At 41.6% G+C, this 13567-nt stretch overlaps 1 protein-coding gene across 7 annotated transcripts in view; it reads right to left on the bottom strand.

Moving 5' to 3' along the window:
- The window catches only part of STXBP6 (syntaxin binding protein 6), a 97048-nt gene extending 85239 nt beyond the window's left edge, over window positions 1–11809 (bottom strand). The window contains exons 1-2 of one of the 7 annotated variants that reach the window (XM_057377245.1): window positions 8553–11668; window positions 7733–8034 (exon numbers count right to left, since the gene is read on the bottom strand). The gene's annotated coding sequence lies outside the window, so the exon portion shown is untranslated. Of the gene's footprint in view, window positions 1–440; window positions 523–1268; window positions 1325–7042; window positions 7184–7676; window positions 7697–7732; window positions 8035–8552; window positions 11669–11697 lie in introns of those variants that run through there. The other 6 variants (XM_057377247.1, XM_057377249.1, XM_057377251.1 and 3 more) reach the window with 6 other exon arrangements.
- Window positions 11810–13567: the final 1758 nt, after the last annotated feature.

The following is a 13567-nucleotide window of genomic DNA, read 5'->3' as shown; positions in this document are numbered from 1 at the left end:
AACTTTCCTCTAACATAAGCAGATGATAGGAATACAATACTCAGCTAACCTAGGACAGCATCTAAGAAACACATTACCTAGTCCCATAGTTACATACTAAAGGAATATCTGAAGCCTGTCTAAACACATAGGAGACAGAAAACTAAAGCAACTCCATGGGACAAAACATGCCTACCTGCTCGTTCAAGCCCCAGTGAAGTCAGCTACAGTCTTTAGTTTGCATAAAAGTTAAATTAAATCAGAATCTTCAAACCACACATTTCCATCATGAATTTCTGTATGTGTMTTTCAGGCCCCGGTAAATTGAAACTGATCCAAATACCCTAACTTAGAGTAACCTCAGTCTGATATCATAGTCAAACTAGTTTGTCACCCAGAAAAAAATATTTTAAACATGTAAATATTCTGTCTTGGTTACATTCTTGAAATACAGATCATACTTTACCAACGATGTGGGAAGCATCCAGCACTTCATATGCAGTTGAATCATTCTTTGCTCCTTTGACAGTCACTTCTGAACAGCTGCAAATGCACACAGGCTACAGTAAAACTGATGTTTYAAATAAACAATTGACACATTCATTTTCTTAAGCTGGGAGTTTTACTAAAATCAGTCAGGAACAATTCTTCAAAGAACATATTGAAAGTGTGTTTATACTGAAACTGAAATTCTGTACTGACAAAGACAAAAATTAATAGCTTGGCTACAATATAAGATGATTCTGAAAAGTCCCCATTTCAGGTTCAAGAAAACTGAAGTTAGGAAAATTTCAGTTCCAGTAACCAAGGATTCCATTCCATCTGTGAAAGTGCCTCTGACTTGACTCAGCTGTCTGCTTGCAAAACAAAGTCTCCTTTGATAATCCCTCATAACTACTGAACCTCTATATCTACAAGCTGCAATTTCCTTTTTACATCTCCCAAAACAAATCATAGAACATCCTGCTTTGGAATGGACCCTCAAAGATCATGAAGTCAAACTCCTGGCCTTGCACGGACAACCCCAAGAATCACACCATGTGCCTGAGTGCACTGTCCAAAAAAAGCTAAGCTAAACACAGCTTTTCTYCTTAAGGGAATGGTGAAATAAAACTGCAAAAAGGAGCTTCCAGAGCTCCCATACAATTTCAGCTGTTCTACAATTCTGAGATCCTCTGGGTTGTTCTGTATTTTAAAGTCAAACTGCTTTCCTYGGGAAATCCCTTCAGCATAGATCTAGATTTTAAAATGACAAAACTAAGTTGTAAATTTGGAGTTTCAACACCTACCTTAAAATATGTCCTTAAGAGGCTAAAGGCAGCTGAACACAAGTTCTTTTGTTGGCCCTTTCCTATGGGAAGATACCAGACACTATTTTGTCTTTCTGAATCTTGTAACTTTCATTCATTGAAAAAAAAGTGCCAAAGGCCCCAAGCACAGAGCCCACCGGCAGTGGATGCCTACCAGCAAGAAACTGAGGGTCACCAGGAAGCCAGAAAGAAGCCCCTTTCCCAGGCATGAGCAGAGCACATCTTTGAGCATCCATCCTTTCTGCACTCCATGCTGCCTGTAAGCTTAGGGCCTCAACACAGAGTCCTACAGTACTTGCTGTTACAAGGTAGAGTAGATTGTTAACCCACACTGAACAAATTCCCACTTCAAAAAACTATTTGCCATGTTTGTACTAAAGTCACTGAGGTGCCAACAGACTAATCACTAACCTCTGGGCATATCAGAGMACTTGGACACTTTATTATACTGTCAGGAACCTGCCAAACAAGCTCAAGGAAATAAACGAACTAACAGGAACTCACTCTAACTGCGTAATTCCAATCTGTCAATAACTGATCACATTCTTTCCTTCCATACATGATTACCAAGGTTGAACTGAGCACTGTGCACCTATAAATGAATACAGAAAGTTGATATGCTACAATAATGGCCCATACAGGCAAACAATTTAGGAGGAAGCTCCTGAACACCCTAGAATTTCTATTAATTACGTAGAGGGAGTTTTCCAAGTRTGCACTGCATATGGCCAGTTGTTTGCTCTTCCCCTCCTCCTAAATACACTAGCAAGTCAAAAGGTAGAAACAAAATTAAATTACTTTTCCAATTTGCAACAATACCAACAATAACTCAACAATCCCAAAAAAATCTGTAAGTWAACTTAGGGAATTACTGTTTTGGTTCTCTAAGCAAGTAATTGCAAGATACAGAAAAGTGTTTTCTGAAATAGCCTGTATGCATAGCACAGAATGGCATGTGAAAAGGAGACCCAAAATCAAAATATATAAATAACAAAGTTGTTGACCAGCACAATTATCAAGAAGAAATTGTAAGTATTTATTTTTTGCAGATGAATTGCAAGCAAGTACCAAGTTTTACAGAAGTTGCATTTCCAGTTTTACCTTATTGTGATGCTTCAAGAAAAAGGAATTGTTTCCACAGCAGCAGAATCTTAATAATTTAACGATGGCTTGGTTTAACCCAAGTAGGAATATGTTAACTTCCTATATTGAAATCTAATCCAAAACAAGTCTATTATTTATTACTGTTATATGTTTAATTGTACTGCTTTATGCACAGACAWGAAAAACTCAACCTATCCAGAAACCTGTCTCTCCATCCTAAGTGTTACACACAGATATACGCAGTCTTGGGGTTTCCCCTATTATTAACAGATCTGGTTGTAATTACATCATGTGTTTAACACTACTTGCAAACTTCACATATATAAAAAACATATGCAATCTCTAGGAAGAGATAATGAAGTGAAAGTCTGAAGTTTAAAACCAGTAAAACAGTACAGGAAGAAGAAAAAAAAAAAAAACAACAAAAAAAACAACAAAAAGATTCCTGCAGCTGGCACAATTCTCATGCCTACACCAAGATTACAAACAAGTTTAAAAGGCAAGAAAAAAACAGTTCAGCTTTTAGTGCTGGACTTTAATCCACATGAGTTCATGACAGTACAACTTTTAATAACTCACGTTCACAGCCACTGGTAAGAATTTTGCACCACTGAGCAACCTTAAACTCCTACAATGTTCCTGTTTTATTAAGGAAATCCAAATGCTACAGAACAGAAATGCCTGGATTTTTTTCCCTTGGGACTGCTGATAGTAGATTGCCACTGTTATCCACCCATAAAAGTCTGAAGTTGACAACATTAAACAYAAACATATATAAACCTAGGTCTTCCAAGCATCAGAAATCCAATACAAGTGCTATCTTGTAAAGAACACAGCCCACCCTTCCAGGAGCATKACACTCCAAACTGCTCCCAGACCTGCAGCACTTCAGCACAGCAGGAATCCTTTCCCAAGATATCTGCCAAGAAAAATTATGAAAGGGAAAGTAAGAATACGTAATGTATCAAGCTAACTCGCAGTCATGCAATCCCATTCACAAAGGAATTACCACCTTTCATACTTAGGACAAAGCAGCCCCATAGCACTGTCTGTGTCAAAAACCTCAGGTGCAGAGGATGTCTGCCTAAGCTTAAGATGGAAAAAAGGCTCAACTATGAGCTCTAAAGCATCACAATGAACAACACATGCCAAAAGTTAACTTGGCCTCCAACAAACATATACTGAAAAAGTAAAAGGACTGCCAGYAAAAGGTGTTTCAGGATGGAAGATTGCACTTCTAAAAGAATTTGAATAAAATGATTTTGTTAAATGGTCTGGTCTCTTTCTGGCCCTCAGCTACCCAGTGAATAAATTTCATGAGTTTATTTCTGCTATATATAGCCTCAGAAATGCATTTGCTTTTGAGAAACCATCATTCATTTCTGTGATAGCATATTACCCAGAGGAGGGGAAAAAAAAGGCAGCAAGACACAATGTCCTTCCTCRCACTCCCCTAAAACCAGAGCTCCTCCCTGCAAACCACAGCCTAAATGTTCTATGAGATCATTTAGGCTGGAAAACCAATAGTCCCTTCTCTTCTTAACATAACTCTTGTTTTGAATTATTGTTACTATTTTCCTCTTCTTTTCTCCAAGCTTAAGAAATTCATTGGGGATAAATTAAATATCTGTATAACCAAGGAATGCTACACAACAGGAAACAGAAAAAAAACAGGCTATATTTATTAGCACTGATAAAATACTAGATACATCCTAGTTTGCATATCCTGACTAAAACCAACTAGAAACAGGCAAAACAAAAGCCTAAATTTAAACGTGCTTCTATACAGTTAACACAGGACTAACTGCTCCAGTCATATGCAAGAGTGTATTAATGAATTCACAGGCATGTCTGCCTACAATATAAATTAATGCCAAGGCTTTTTAGTTCATCCATTTTCCAAATCCCCAACATCACTAGAGACCACCAGGCAAGGACTAGGCAAATTAAGTGTTTCCTTGAAGGATTTGATTTGTCTCTGCACGCACGTTAGCTATAGCATTTCTGCTCRGTTAAAAACAGAAGACAAGTCTGTCCTACCATCACATTACCCAAACACAGGCTTCCAAACCTGTGATTAAAACACTTTTGTACAACCTTGCCAATGTCAGCTTACCAGCTGGACACTGGAAAGAGACCTTAAGTTATAAGGAAAGAAAAGAGAAAGAAAAAACAAATGCACTATTATTTAGACAGGACCCCTCTCTCCAAAAGAGACTAACAGCTTCTATTTTACAGAGTTGACATTTCACAGAATTTTATTCATAATAAAACAGAAGACATCTTATCCACTATAATGTTACAAGCTGCATTTTTTTAAAAAAAGATATTTTTAAGTTTCCTAAAATGTATGCTTTAATCTAGTAATAACACGACAGACACAAGAAGTAACTACTGTTGAATTCATCTTAAGTTAACTTCTAGTATAAGCAGTCTTAAGTAGTGCAAAGAAGTATTTAACTACGAGGGGAAAAAAAAACCTTTCATACCAAGGACTTTATAAATGGCTTATTTTTATATTATCTTTACTGTCTAAAAATCCCACATGCACACAGGAGTGAGGTGATCTGAACATAAATTTGGAAGAAAAAAAATACATAAAACATGTCTTTTTCACCCTTCTACAGCATACATTACTGATGTTATCATCACACTTCCTTGACTCTACACGTGTCTAGAGAGAAACTCAGAAACTGGATGAATGGAGAGGAGAAATCAACATGTGCAAGTTAACAGCAATCTCAGTCACTATAGCAAACACTCTTACTGAAGGATAAGATACCCCTTACTTTCCATTGCACAATTCTTCACAGGCTTTTCTTCCACATGGGAATTCCTTCATTTGAGGAAGCTATCACAAAATGGTGACTGGGCTAACTTCCAAAATGGTGCTTTCACTCTACTCTCAAAATGTCACAACACTTTTTATTTGCATACCTTAGTGCATTTTTCAAGGTGCCATCCAACCTGTAAGTCATACTTCTAAAGAAAATCAAGAGTATTAGAAAGGAAATTACTGTGACATGACTACACTATAACTGCATTCCCTCAAGCAGAAAGGCYTTAAACATTTCACTGAAAGTGACTTTTTCAAGTATTTACCAAGCAGCCTAACATCAACCCGATGGGGGAACATTCTTCCTAGGAACAAGAAGCTGCAAATTCATATTCACAGAGCGTGGGGGGTGAAAAATAATGTTCTTCTCCCCATTATGATTACTTGCATTCAAACTACCACAGGTATTTCTTTTGTGTTCATTATGTTTGGACTTCTTAGGGCCTCAYTAAAAGAGCTTACAACAATTTCAGAAAAAGTCAGGAGTTAAAGTGTGTTTGGAAACTACAGATGTGAAAAAGAAACCTCTGAGTTGCTAACTCAATGCATCACCAGCAAGATACAACGACTTCCCTGCCCTGTGAAAAGACCTCCCTTTCAAAAGGGATGGATGGCAGGTCACACACCTCCTCTACAGTCAGTTCACTGCAGCACCAATTAGATGGCATAAGCAAAAAAGAATCAAGATACCTTATTGTCATCTTCCAGTATTTCAGGATGGAAAAGGTGCTGCCTGCCTTGAGTAATGCTGAGCAGAGTTGCCAGATGAACCTCATCACATGAGCAACAACTCTTAAACTCTTAAGAGAGGTGTCATGGGATTGTGGAGCCTGTTCAAGCAATGAAAAGCAGTAACACTAGCTCTGACTCACAAAAGGAAAAGAGCCAAGTTGAAGACATCCTAAAAGACAGTTTATATTTAGAGAAAGATAGAGGGATTTGCAAAGTGATGTAACTCCTTGAACATGAACTCCTCTATTTGACAAGAGGGCAAAATATGATGAAAAAAGAATAACACGTTTCTCTAAATACGGTAAATATTTCCTTGAACTTCAGATTTCATCAGCATCAGCACAAGATAGGTGGATAAAGACGACAGCTATCGTAGATTTTACTTTTCCATTAGCAAAGCTGGCACAAACAGAAGGCAGGGAAGGTGGTGGTGGCCGTTTCAACTGGACTGTCAAGGTTACTCCTGAAACATCGTGTTGGACGGGGACCAGTAGATCTGCTTAACGTTTACTGGCCCGTCCTGCGCTACTCTTCACCACCCGCAGAACCTCCCGAGGATGATCGACAGGGAGCGACCACCGCCGTGCTGCACCAGCCGCTCCCGGCAGCGCAGACTTGGGGCCAGTGTCAGAGCAAAGCCTCTTGTGCCGGGGAATGGCTGCAGGGCCGGGGCGCCCCCGATCGCAGAGCCTCCGACGGCGAGGGCAGGAGGGCTGCGCTGCCGGACGCACCGCCCGCCTCGCCCCAGCCGCGCCGCAGACGGGGCTCCGCGACTCCGGCAGCGGCCGCCCCCGCCCGCGGCACAGCACAGCCGCCTTCCCCCGGGTGCGGACCCGGCCCCGCAAGGGGCACCCCCGGGGGCGCCCAGGAGCTGTGCCGGGGCGGAGGACGCCACCGCGGAGTTAATCGCTAACTCGCCGCCCCGCTCCCTCGGAGAGCTCCGCCCGCGGGCGCCGTGGCAGCCGGCCGCCCCAACGGGGCGGGCGCGGCGCGCCACCGGGGGAGCCGATAGGTACATCGCCCCCGTCCACCCCACGGCCACCGCAATCCGCAGCACGGCGTCCGCCGCTCCCACACCCACCTTTCCGCGGGCTCGGCTCCCCTCTCTCTTCTCCTCTCCTCTCCTCGCCGCAGCGCCGCGTGCGGTGCGCGGGAACCCGCGCGGAGCGGAGCACGGAGCGCTCTCCCGCCCTGCCCTGCCGTGCCCCCGGCGGCGGCCGCGCTGCCAGCGCCGAGGCGTGAGGGCGGCCCCACGTGCGCCGGCTGCGCCAATCGGGGCCGCCCGCGGGCCGCCCACCGCCCCCGCCGCCACCGTCCCGGGCCGCCCGCGGACCCGCGGCGCGGAGCGGCGGCTGGGGGGATGCCGGGCGGGATGCCGGGCAGAAGCGGTGGCAGCGCGGGCAGGAAAGCTGGTTTGGGAGGCGGGAGGAAATAAGCGCGTTGGGACGTAGTTTGAGATCGCGGAAGGGAGAGAACAAGGGAGCCCCAAACGCTGCTGCGCGCCGCTTCCGTGCCTGGGGTCCGCCGTGGAGCCGGGCTGGCGGCAGCGCCGCTCGGCGAGAGCGCACCGCAGGAGGGGCGTGCGCCCGCCGCGGCCGGGGAGCCTCCCGCGGGCCGGGTTCCGCCGCGGCCAGAGTCCCGCCGGAGCCGCTGGGGCGGGCGGAGGCGCCCGGCGGCTGGATTGAGAGTTTAGATGGGCAAACTTCCAGAATTACCGTAAAAAGCGTCCTTTTAGCTCTCTGGCGGGTTTCGCAGCGCTAAACGTCCACACCTTGTCACAGAAAGCCCGCGGGGCGGGAGCCGGGTCTGGTTCTCCCCGGTGGTCCGCGGGTAACGCAGAGCCAAAGCCCGGGAGAGCCTGGGATCGGTCAGGTGTACGATGGCTGCTCAGTCCCGCGGCAAGGTTCCTGAAAGGCGTTGTCTCCTGCTAGAACTTCAGGCTTCACACAAATAACACAGGGCTGTTACTCCACACTCGGAGGATAAGGCTAGAAACAGATTGTACCATTGTAGTTTGTACACTGGATGTCAGTGAGGTGTCCGGATCCTGGACCACATTGCTGTGTGGCCATGCTGGGAATGTAATGGTTGGAAACAATAAGGTGGTTAGTTAGAAAATAMACGTTCATAACATAGCAAGATATTTTTGCACTTTATTTTACAATGTTTCATTTATAACTATTTCTGTGGGATTGTCAACKTAAATTTTAGTTGGTACAACTTCCGTTAGTTAATGGAAATGTGAGTTGATTGTTTGCTCAAGRGGTGTGTATTTTGATCCTGTCATTTAATCTAATGATTGTTGATGTTGCATAGTGCTATTGTTCACTACAGCCTCAGTTTTTCAGACCATTACATTACACTCAGTTACACTCTGTTGTGTTACTGTTCCTTTAGATCTCTCTTAGTAATGCTGTGAAATCCTTTCRGTGACTCAGATTAATTATAATAAAATTTGCATGGATATCATGGAAATAGGCCAATCTACTTTTGTTGTAGGCAACAGCCTCCCACAAATGCCTTCCCATCTTACATATAAAAAGTTCATCCCCAATGGCCTTCAGTTGTCCCCGTATATTAAAACCAGTCACCTTTTTCCTGTATGGTTGCCAGTAGAATTCAGTGTCTCCAGCATCCATGGAGAGGATTTAGGCCAACATGCATAGCCATGAACAGAAAACAGGGAGAACAGGCTACGGTTATGAAAGGCAAAGCTGGAAACAAGGTTACTTTTTCTCTTTTTCTGATGWATTTGAGCATTGGGACCTTCAAAGAGTTCATCATGACCTTTTTTAGAAAGATAAACTTGGGAACATCCAGATATGTGATCCATTTTTATCTACTATCTAAATACCAAGTAATTTAAAATATTATTTTCTATTTTTTCTGCAGATAACGGCTAGTAACACTGAATTTGTGATGGTTAATTGCCTGCTACAGGAACCGAGAAGAGAAAAGCTGACTATGCATTCACAAACACTAATAATGACACTTTTCAGCCCTTTAACCTTTTAGCCCTTTTTTCTTCTCTCTTTTTATTGTATTTTGGTGAGCTTTGGGATTTGGGTTTTTTTTTTGTTTGTTTGTTTGTTTTTTTGGGTTTTTTTTGGTCAGGGTTTTCTTGGTTTGTTTGGAGTTTTTTTCCCTTTTGTTTTTTTTGGGTTCTTACCCTCTTGTAGGTCCTTGCAGGCAATGTGTTTTAGATAAGAGTAGAAAYTGAAGCCCAACTTTTATTCTTGCAGCTACTAAAACTCTTCAAATGTGTCTCATTTTTGCTTTCTTTGTCATTTGAACTGATAGTATTTAATTTGGGTGGCTGGATTATTACTGCTAGAAATGCTACATTGTGTTGATGATTTTGTATTTATATTTAAGCATATAGCATGTCATTTCCAGTGAYGTACTGTTCTTTTAAAATGTCTTTAAATGTCCTTGGGCTTGTCAGTCTGAGTGGCGTGCTTGTGCTCAGCCTTTGTTCTCCTCCTACGACTAGATAAATTTATTAGTTAGACAGATTTAGCRCACAGAAACTGTCCAGCAGATTTCAACCTTCACGCCAAATGGGTCTAGGAAAGCAAGGGGGTTTACACGTGGTAGTAGCTGTAAACAACACACAAAAATGTGTCAGTCAACCATGTAAAATTATTTGAGTGCTTAAGGGGTCCAGTTAGGTGAATAAATTTGGAAGGTTAATGCCTTCTGCGGTATGCCAGACTTCTTCACAGAGCTTACCATCTTCATAGTGCAACAGGATGTGTTTGTGTCTCTCCTACCCCAATTCACCGTTTATAATCTCAGTGCAAACAAACCTCACCTCTAACCTAAACATTGCTTGCAACAATCTCTGGCCAGGAGGCAGAGCTTAAACCAAGGAAGTGGTATTGTTTTAAATAATTTCAAATAATTGTACCAAAGCACATCTCTGAGAATCACAGTGTTTGCAGAAGTGAGATCTGAGAAAAAAACTCTGAGCTTGCCTGTATGTCCTGTAATCCTATGGGATCAGGAGAGAGGTCCAGATTCAGAAAGGTTCACTTTTCACCAATTCCACTAGAGATATTGGTGATTATCTGGGTGTAAGACTCTTCTGAGTATTCAAAAGCAAAACTTGGCCTTTGCTCCAGGAACACGTGAGACTATTGAAATGGTTTGTGTGCAAGATACTTAAAATTATGTTTAGATAATAAACTTCTGAGAAATATGACCTCAATTAAGACTAAAGGAACATTACGCAGATCTGGGGAGGAGGAAGTCTGACTGTTATAATAATGCAGTTGAACCACCAGAATGTCACTGATAAGCAGCTTGATAAAAGACTAATGAGAGGAATATCTCACAGTTCCTTACAGCACTAACAATGCAGTACACCTGAAGTATTATATAGGAAATAATTTTTAAACATGTTCTTTAAAGATATGTAGCACAAACTGAATGTGCAGGACTGCTAATGACAAGTGCTGGCATTCATGCTTAGTGCATAGCTAAAGTCATTAAGTGTTTAGCAATTTAAGTGCATAGATAATGAATTGTAAGACAGTGTATGGTACAATTTGTTGATGAACTATATAGTAGAGGGGAGCTGTGTCCTGGATTTTGGATTTTTCAGGCTGCAGTGCTATCTATTGGTGACAAGACTGTTCTGAGTCACCTGCATACGCTGCCCCTCTAACTCACTGTTTCAGCCCTCAGATCACAAAACCCCTCATGGCAATTTTACCAAATCTTTGGCTAAAAATAAAGAGGCTGGCTGCGTGACAGGGCAGTCTCTAGGGCAGCCAGTGTTCCTGTTGCTTAGTGGGAAAGAAGCCAGTCTTAAAGAGTCAAGAGGTGGGCTCTGTAAAGAAACTACTCATCTGTGACAAATGAATGTACACTGCAGAACTACAGCATATCCCCACTGTGTCATCTGAAGGACTCAAGTCCTTCAAAAAGAGAGATTGTTTTTGCTTCAGAATGAAATAAATTGTATTGTTTTTCTTTAATGATGAAAGAATGCGTCCCTATGTATGAACATAAATGAACAGATTTGCTTTTGTATTTTGACAAGTAAAATTTTAACATAAAGTATACTTCCCATCACCCTTGCCGAGTCATTTTCTTGTAGAAGTCCTCAGAATTAGCAAATGTCCCTTAAAAAGAAATTTAGTACAACCCAGTCTATAGAATTAATACAATTTACTACTGTTTGCAAAAAAAGCATTATGTATCTATGCACTGCAAATTAATGTCTATATTAATAGATACAGACTTTTTTTGTCATAGTAAGGTCATTTAACAAATTGCTTTTACCCCCTTCTTACCCATGGAGGGAGCATTCAGGAATTTTGCACTTCTTTCAGCAGCAGAATTATTGGCARGTAGCAAAGGAGGCATTCCTTCTCCCTTGTCTTCAGAACTCTTCCTTTCCCAACATAATAAAAACACCTCCCCCCTTAAATACCTTCTCAAAAGTATTACTTCTATGCAGCTGAAAGAAAAACCAAAAGGATTGAGCATAGGAAGCAAGATAGGCTGAGCAAAAAACCACGGGATATTCCACAGCAGGRTCTATGGGACATGTAACACAAAGCAGGTTCATTGTGGGCCTCTCATGGCGCCATAAAACAAGAGTAGGACCTTTCAATATGCTAATATGTAAAAAAAGAACAGTATGTGGAGGATGCTGTTCTACAGTCAAAAGATGGTTTTATCTTTCTTTAAGACAGACAAAATGAGGCATGAAAAAACAAATCTCACCATTCTCCTGTTCACTCTGTTTCTTCACAGATATCTTCTGATGTTTATTCATTTCCTGTTTACTATAAAAGCAGTAGCTCTGAATGCTAACTCAGATCTCCTCTAAGCCTGCCAACTGAAAACTAAAATGTTTAATTACATCTGAGCACAGTCCAAAATAAATAGCCCTTATTTCAAATCTAATTCAGATAACATCAAGATGTATAGAGATTGATACGTGCATATCTGGGTGTGGAAAATCCAAATCCCTAATCACTGGGATACATTAAAATTGTCCTACTTCTTGCAATGAAGGTACTGAATCTTGTTGTAGAACATGCATGGACCAGTTTAAAAATAACTAAGTGAAAATGAGATGAAGAATTGCCTTTCATTGACCATATCTCAGGAAACTCGCAGGCTCAGCAAGGCAGAGGAAGGATGAAGGGGCCCAAGTGAGCCTCAGAGGTCTTGGAAATGTTTGTGACATTTTCCTAAATTTTTTAAAATGTACTTTTCTAAAAAATCATACAGTGTGTAAGGCAGCAGTAGGAGCTCTTAAGGGATTTGGTTAGTCCATGCTTATAGGACTGGAAAGACCCTGTCATTTTATTAGACCTGGCTGGCTTAGTCACTAATTACAGGTTTCTTTTGACGGGTAGATAAAATCTGTGCATAATGTTTATGATTATCAGGGGAGTGACATCACATGCTGCCTGGCCTAGCACAGTATATGACCTGGCCTGGCACAGTGTATGACCTGACCACAGAAATTCCAGTGCGATTTGTAACAKGGTATGGGGAATGCAACATAAAATTATATATCATTTGCCCAGCATGCCTTACTGTTTATCATCACTTAGTGGTTAATATCATAGCCATGTGAATAGTGGCGTTAAATATCACGGGTCTGAGTGTGACATCCAAGGACTTTAGAAACGTTAGAAATATGCTGTCATGACAGTCAATTTAAAAATTTTTACATTTTACTACTTGCTTTGGAGTCAAGAGTACTTAGGAACTCTAAGGGAGCGGTGGAATAGCTGTCACTAGAATTGGTAAATCTGCCTTTCAAGTGAGCTCTGCTTTGAGTTTGGGCAAAATTCCCTCTGAAGGTCTCAACCGAAAAAATTTTCCTGTCCTTACATGACTGAGTTACATTTAAGAATTGGGAATAGGAGCTGTCTGAGGCCAGCACAGACAGTCAAAACCTGCCTGAGAAGATTTTATCCCTACACAGCACTGAGGGGGGGACATGAAGAGGTGAACCTGGACTGCAGCGAATTCTAAAAACTATCCTCTCTTGTCATGGTTGTTAAATGTCTGGGGAGACTGAGAAAGTTTCTTATAATTGTAACCTCCCACATAAAATTCTTCAAGGAACTTTTCAACTGTGTATTGCTGAATATTTAAAGTAGGAGTAAGGCGTAAGAAAAATGTCAAGGACTCAATTGTAAAAGAGTGAAACCTCTGCTTATAAAAACTCATCATAAGCAGAACACAATGATAAGGCATGCTTTTGAATTACACACTAACGTATAAAAATTTCCGCACACCAACATTGCTGCTTATATTTTATTTTTTTATAAGAATCCTCAAATTAAACCATAAAAAATCAGAAAATCTGTGTCTGCAGAGCAGTTGATTCAGCATTGGTCAAAACTTGGAAGAACATAAATCTTTGAGAAGCTTTGAGATCTTGCCAGACTTTATTCTCTGGAACTTAGATTTGTTGTCTAATCAGTTTATTTACTGCAACAGTCTGAAAAAGACTGAAGAAGGCAGATACAAAAACTTCTTCCAGAAATAATTGTGCTCCTTGAATTGTGTCGACAACTTTCTTCTAATACAGATTTATAACGTTAAAATAGATTTTCTGTTGGGTTTTATC

This window comes from Malurus melanocephalus, unplaced genomic scaffold (genome assembly GCF_030028575.1).
Source record: "Malurus melanocephalus ecotype Western Australia unplaced genomic scaffold, MMel_1.1 scaffold_308, whole genome shotgun sequence".
NCBI classification, from domain to species: Eukaryota; Metazoa; Chordata; class Aves; order Passeriformes; family Maluridae; genus Malurus; species Malurus melanocephalus.
The sequence above is the reverse complement of the archived record's forward strand: the minus strand, read 5'-3'. Positions and strand labels throughout refer to the sequence as shown.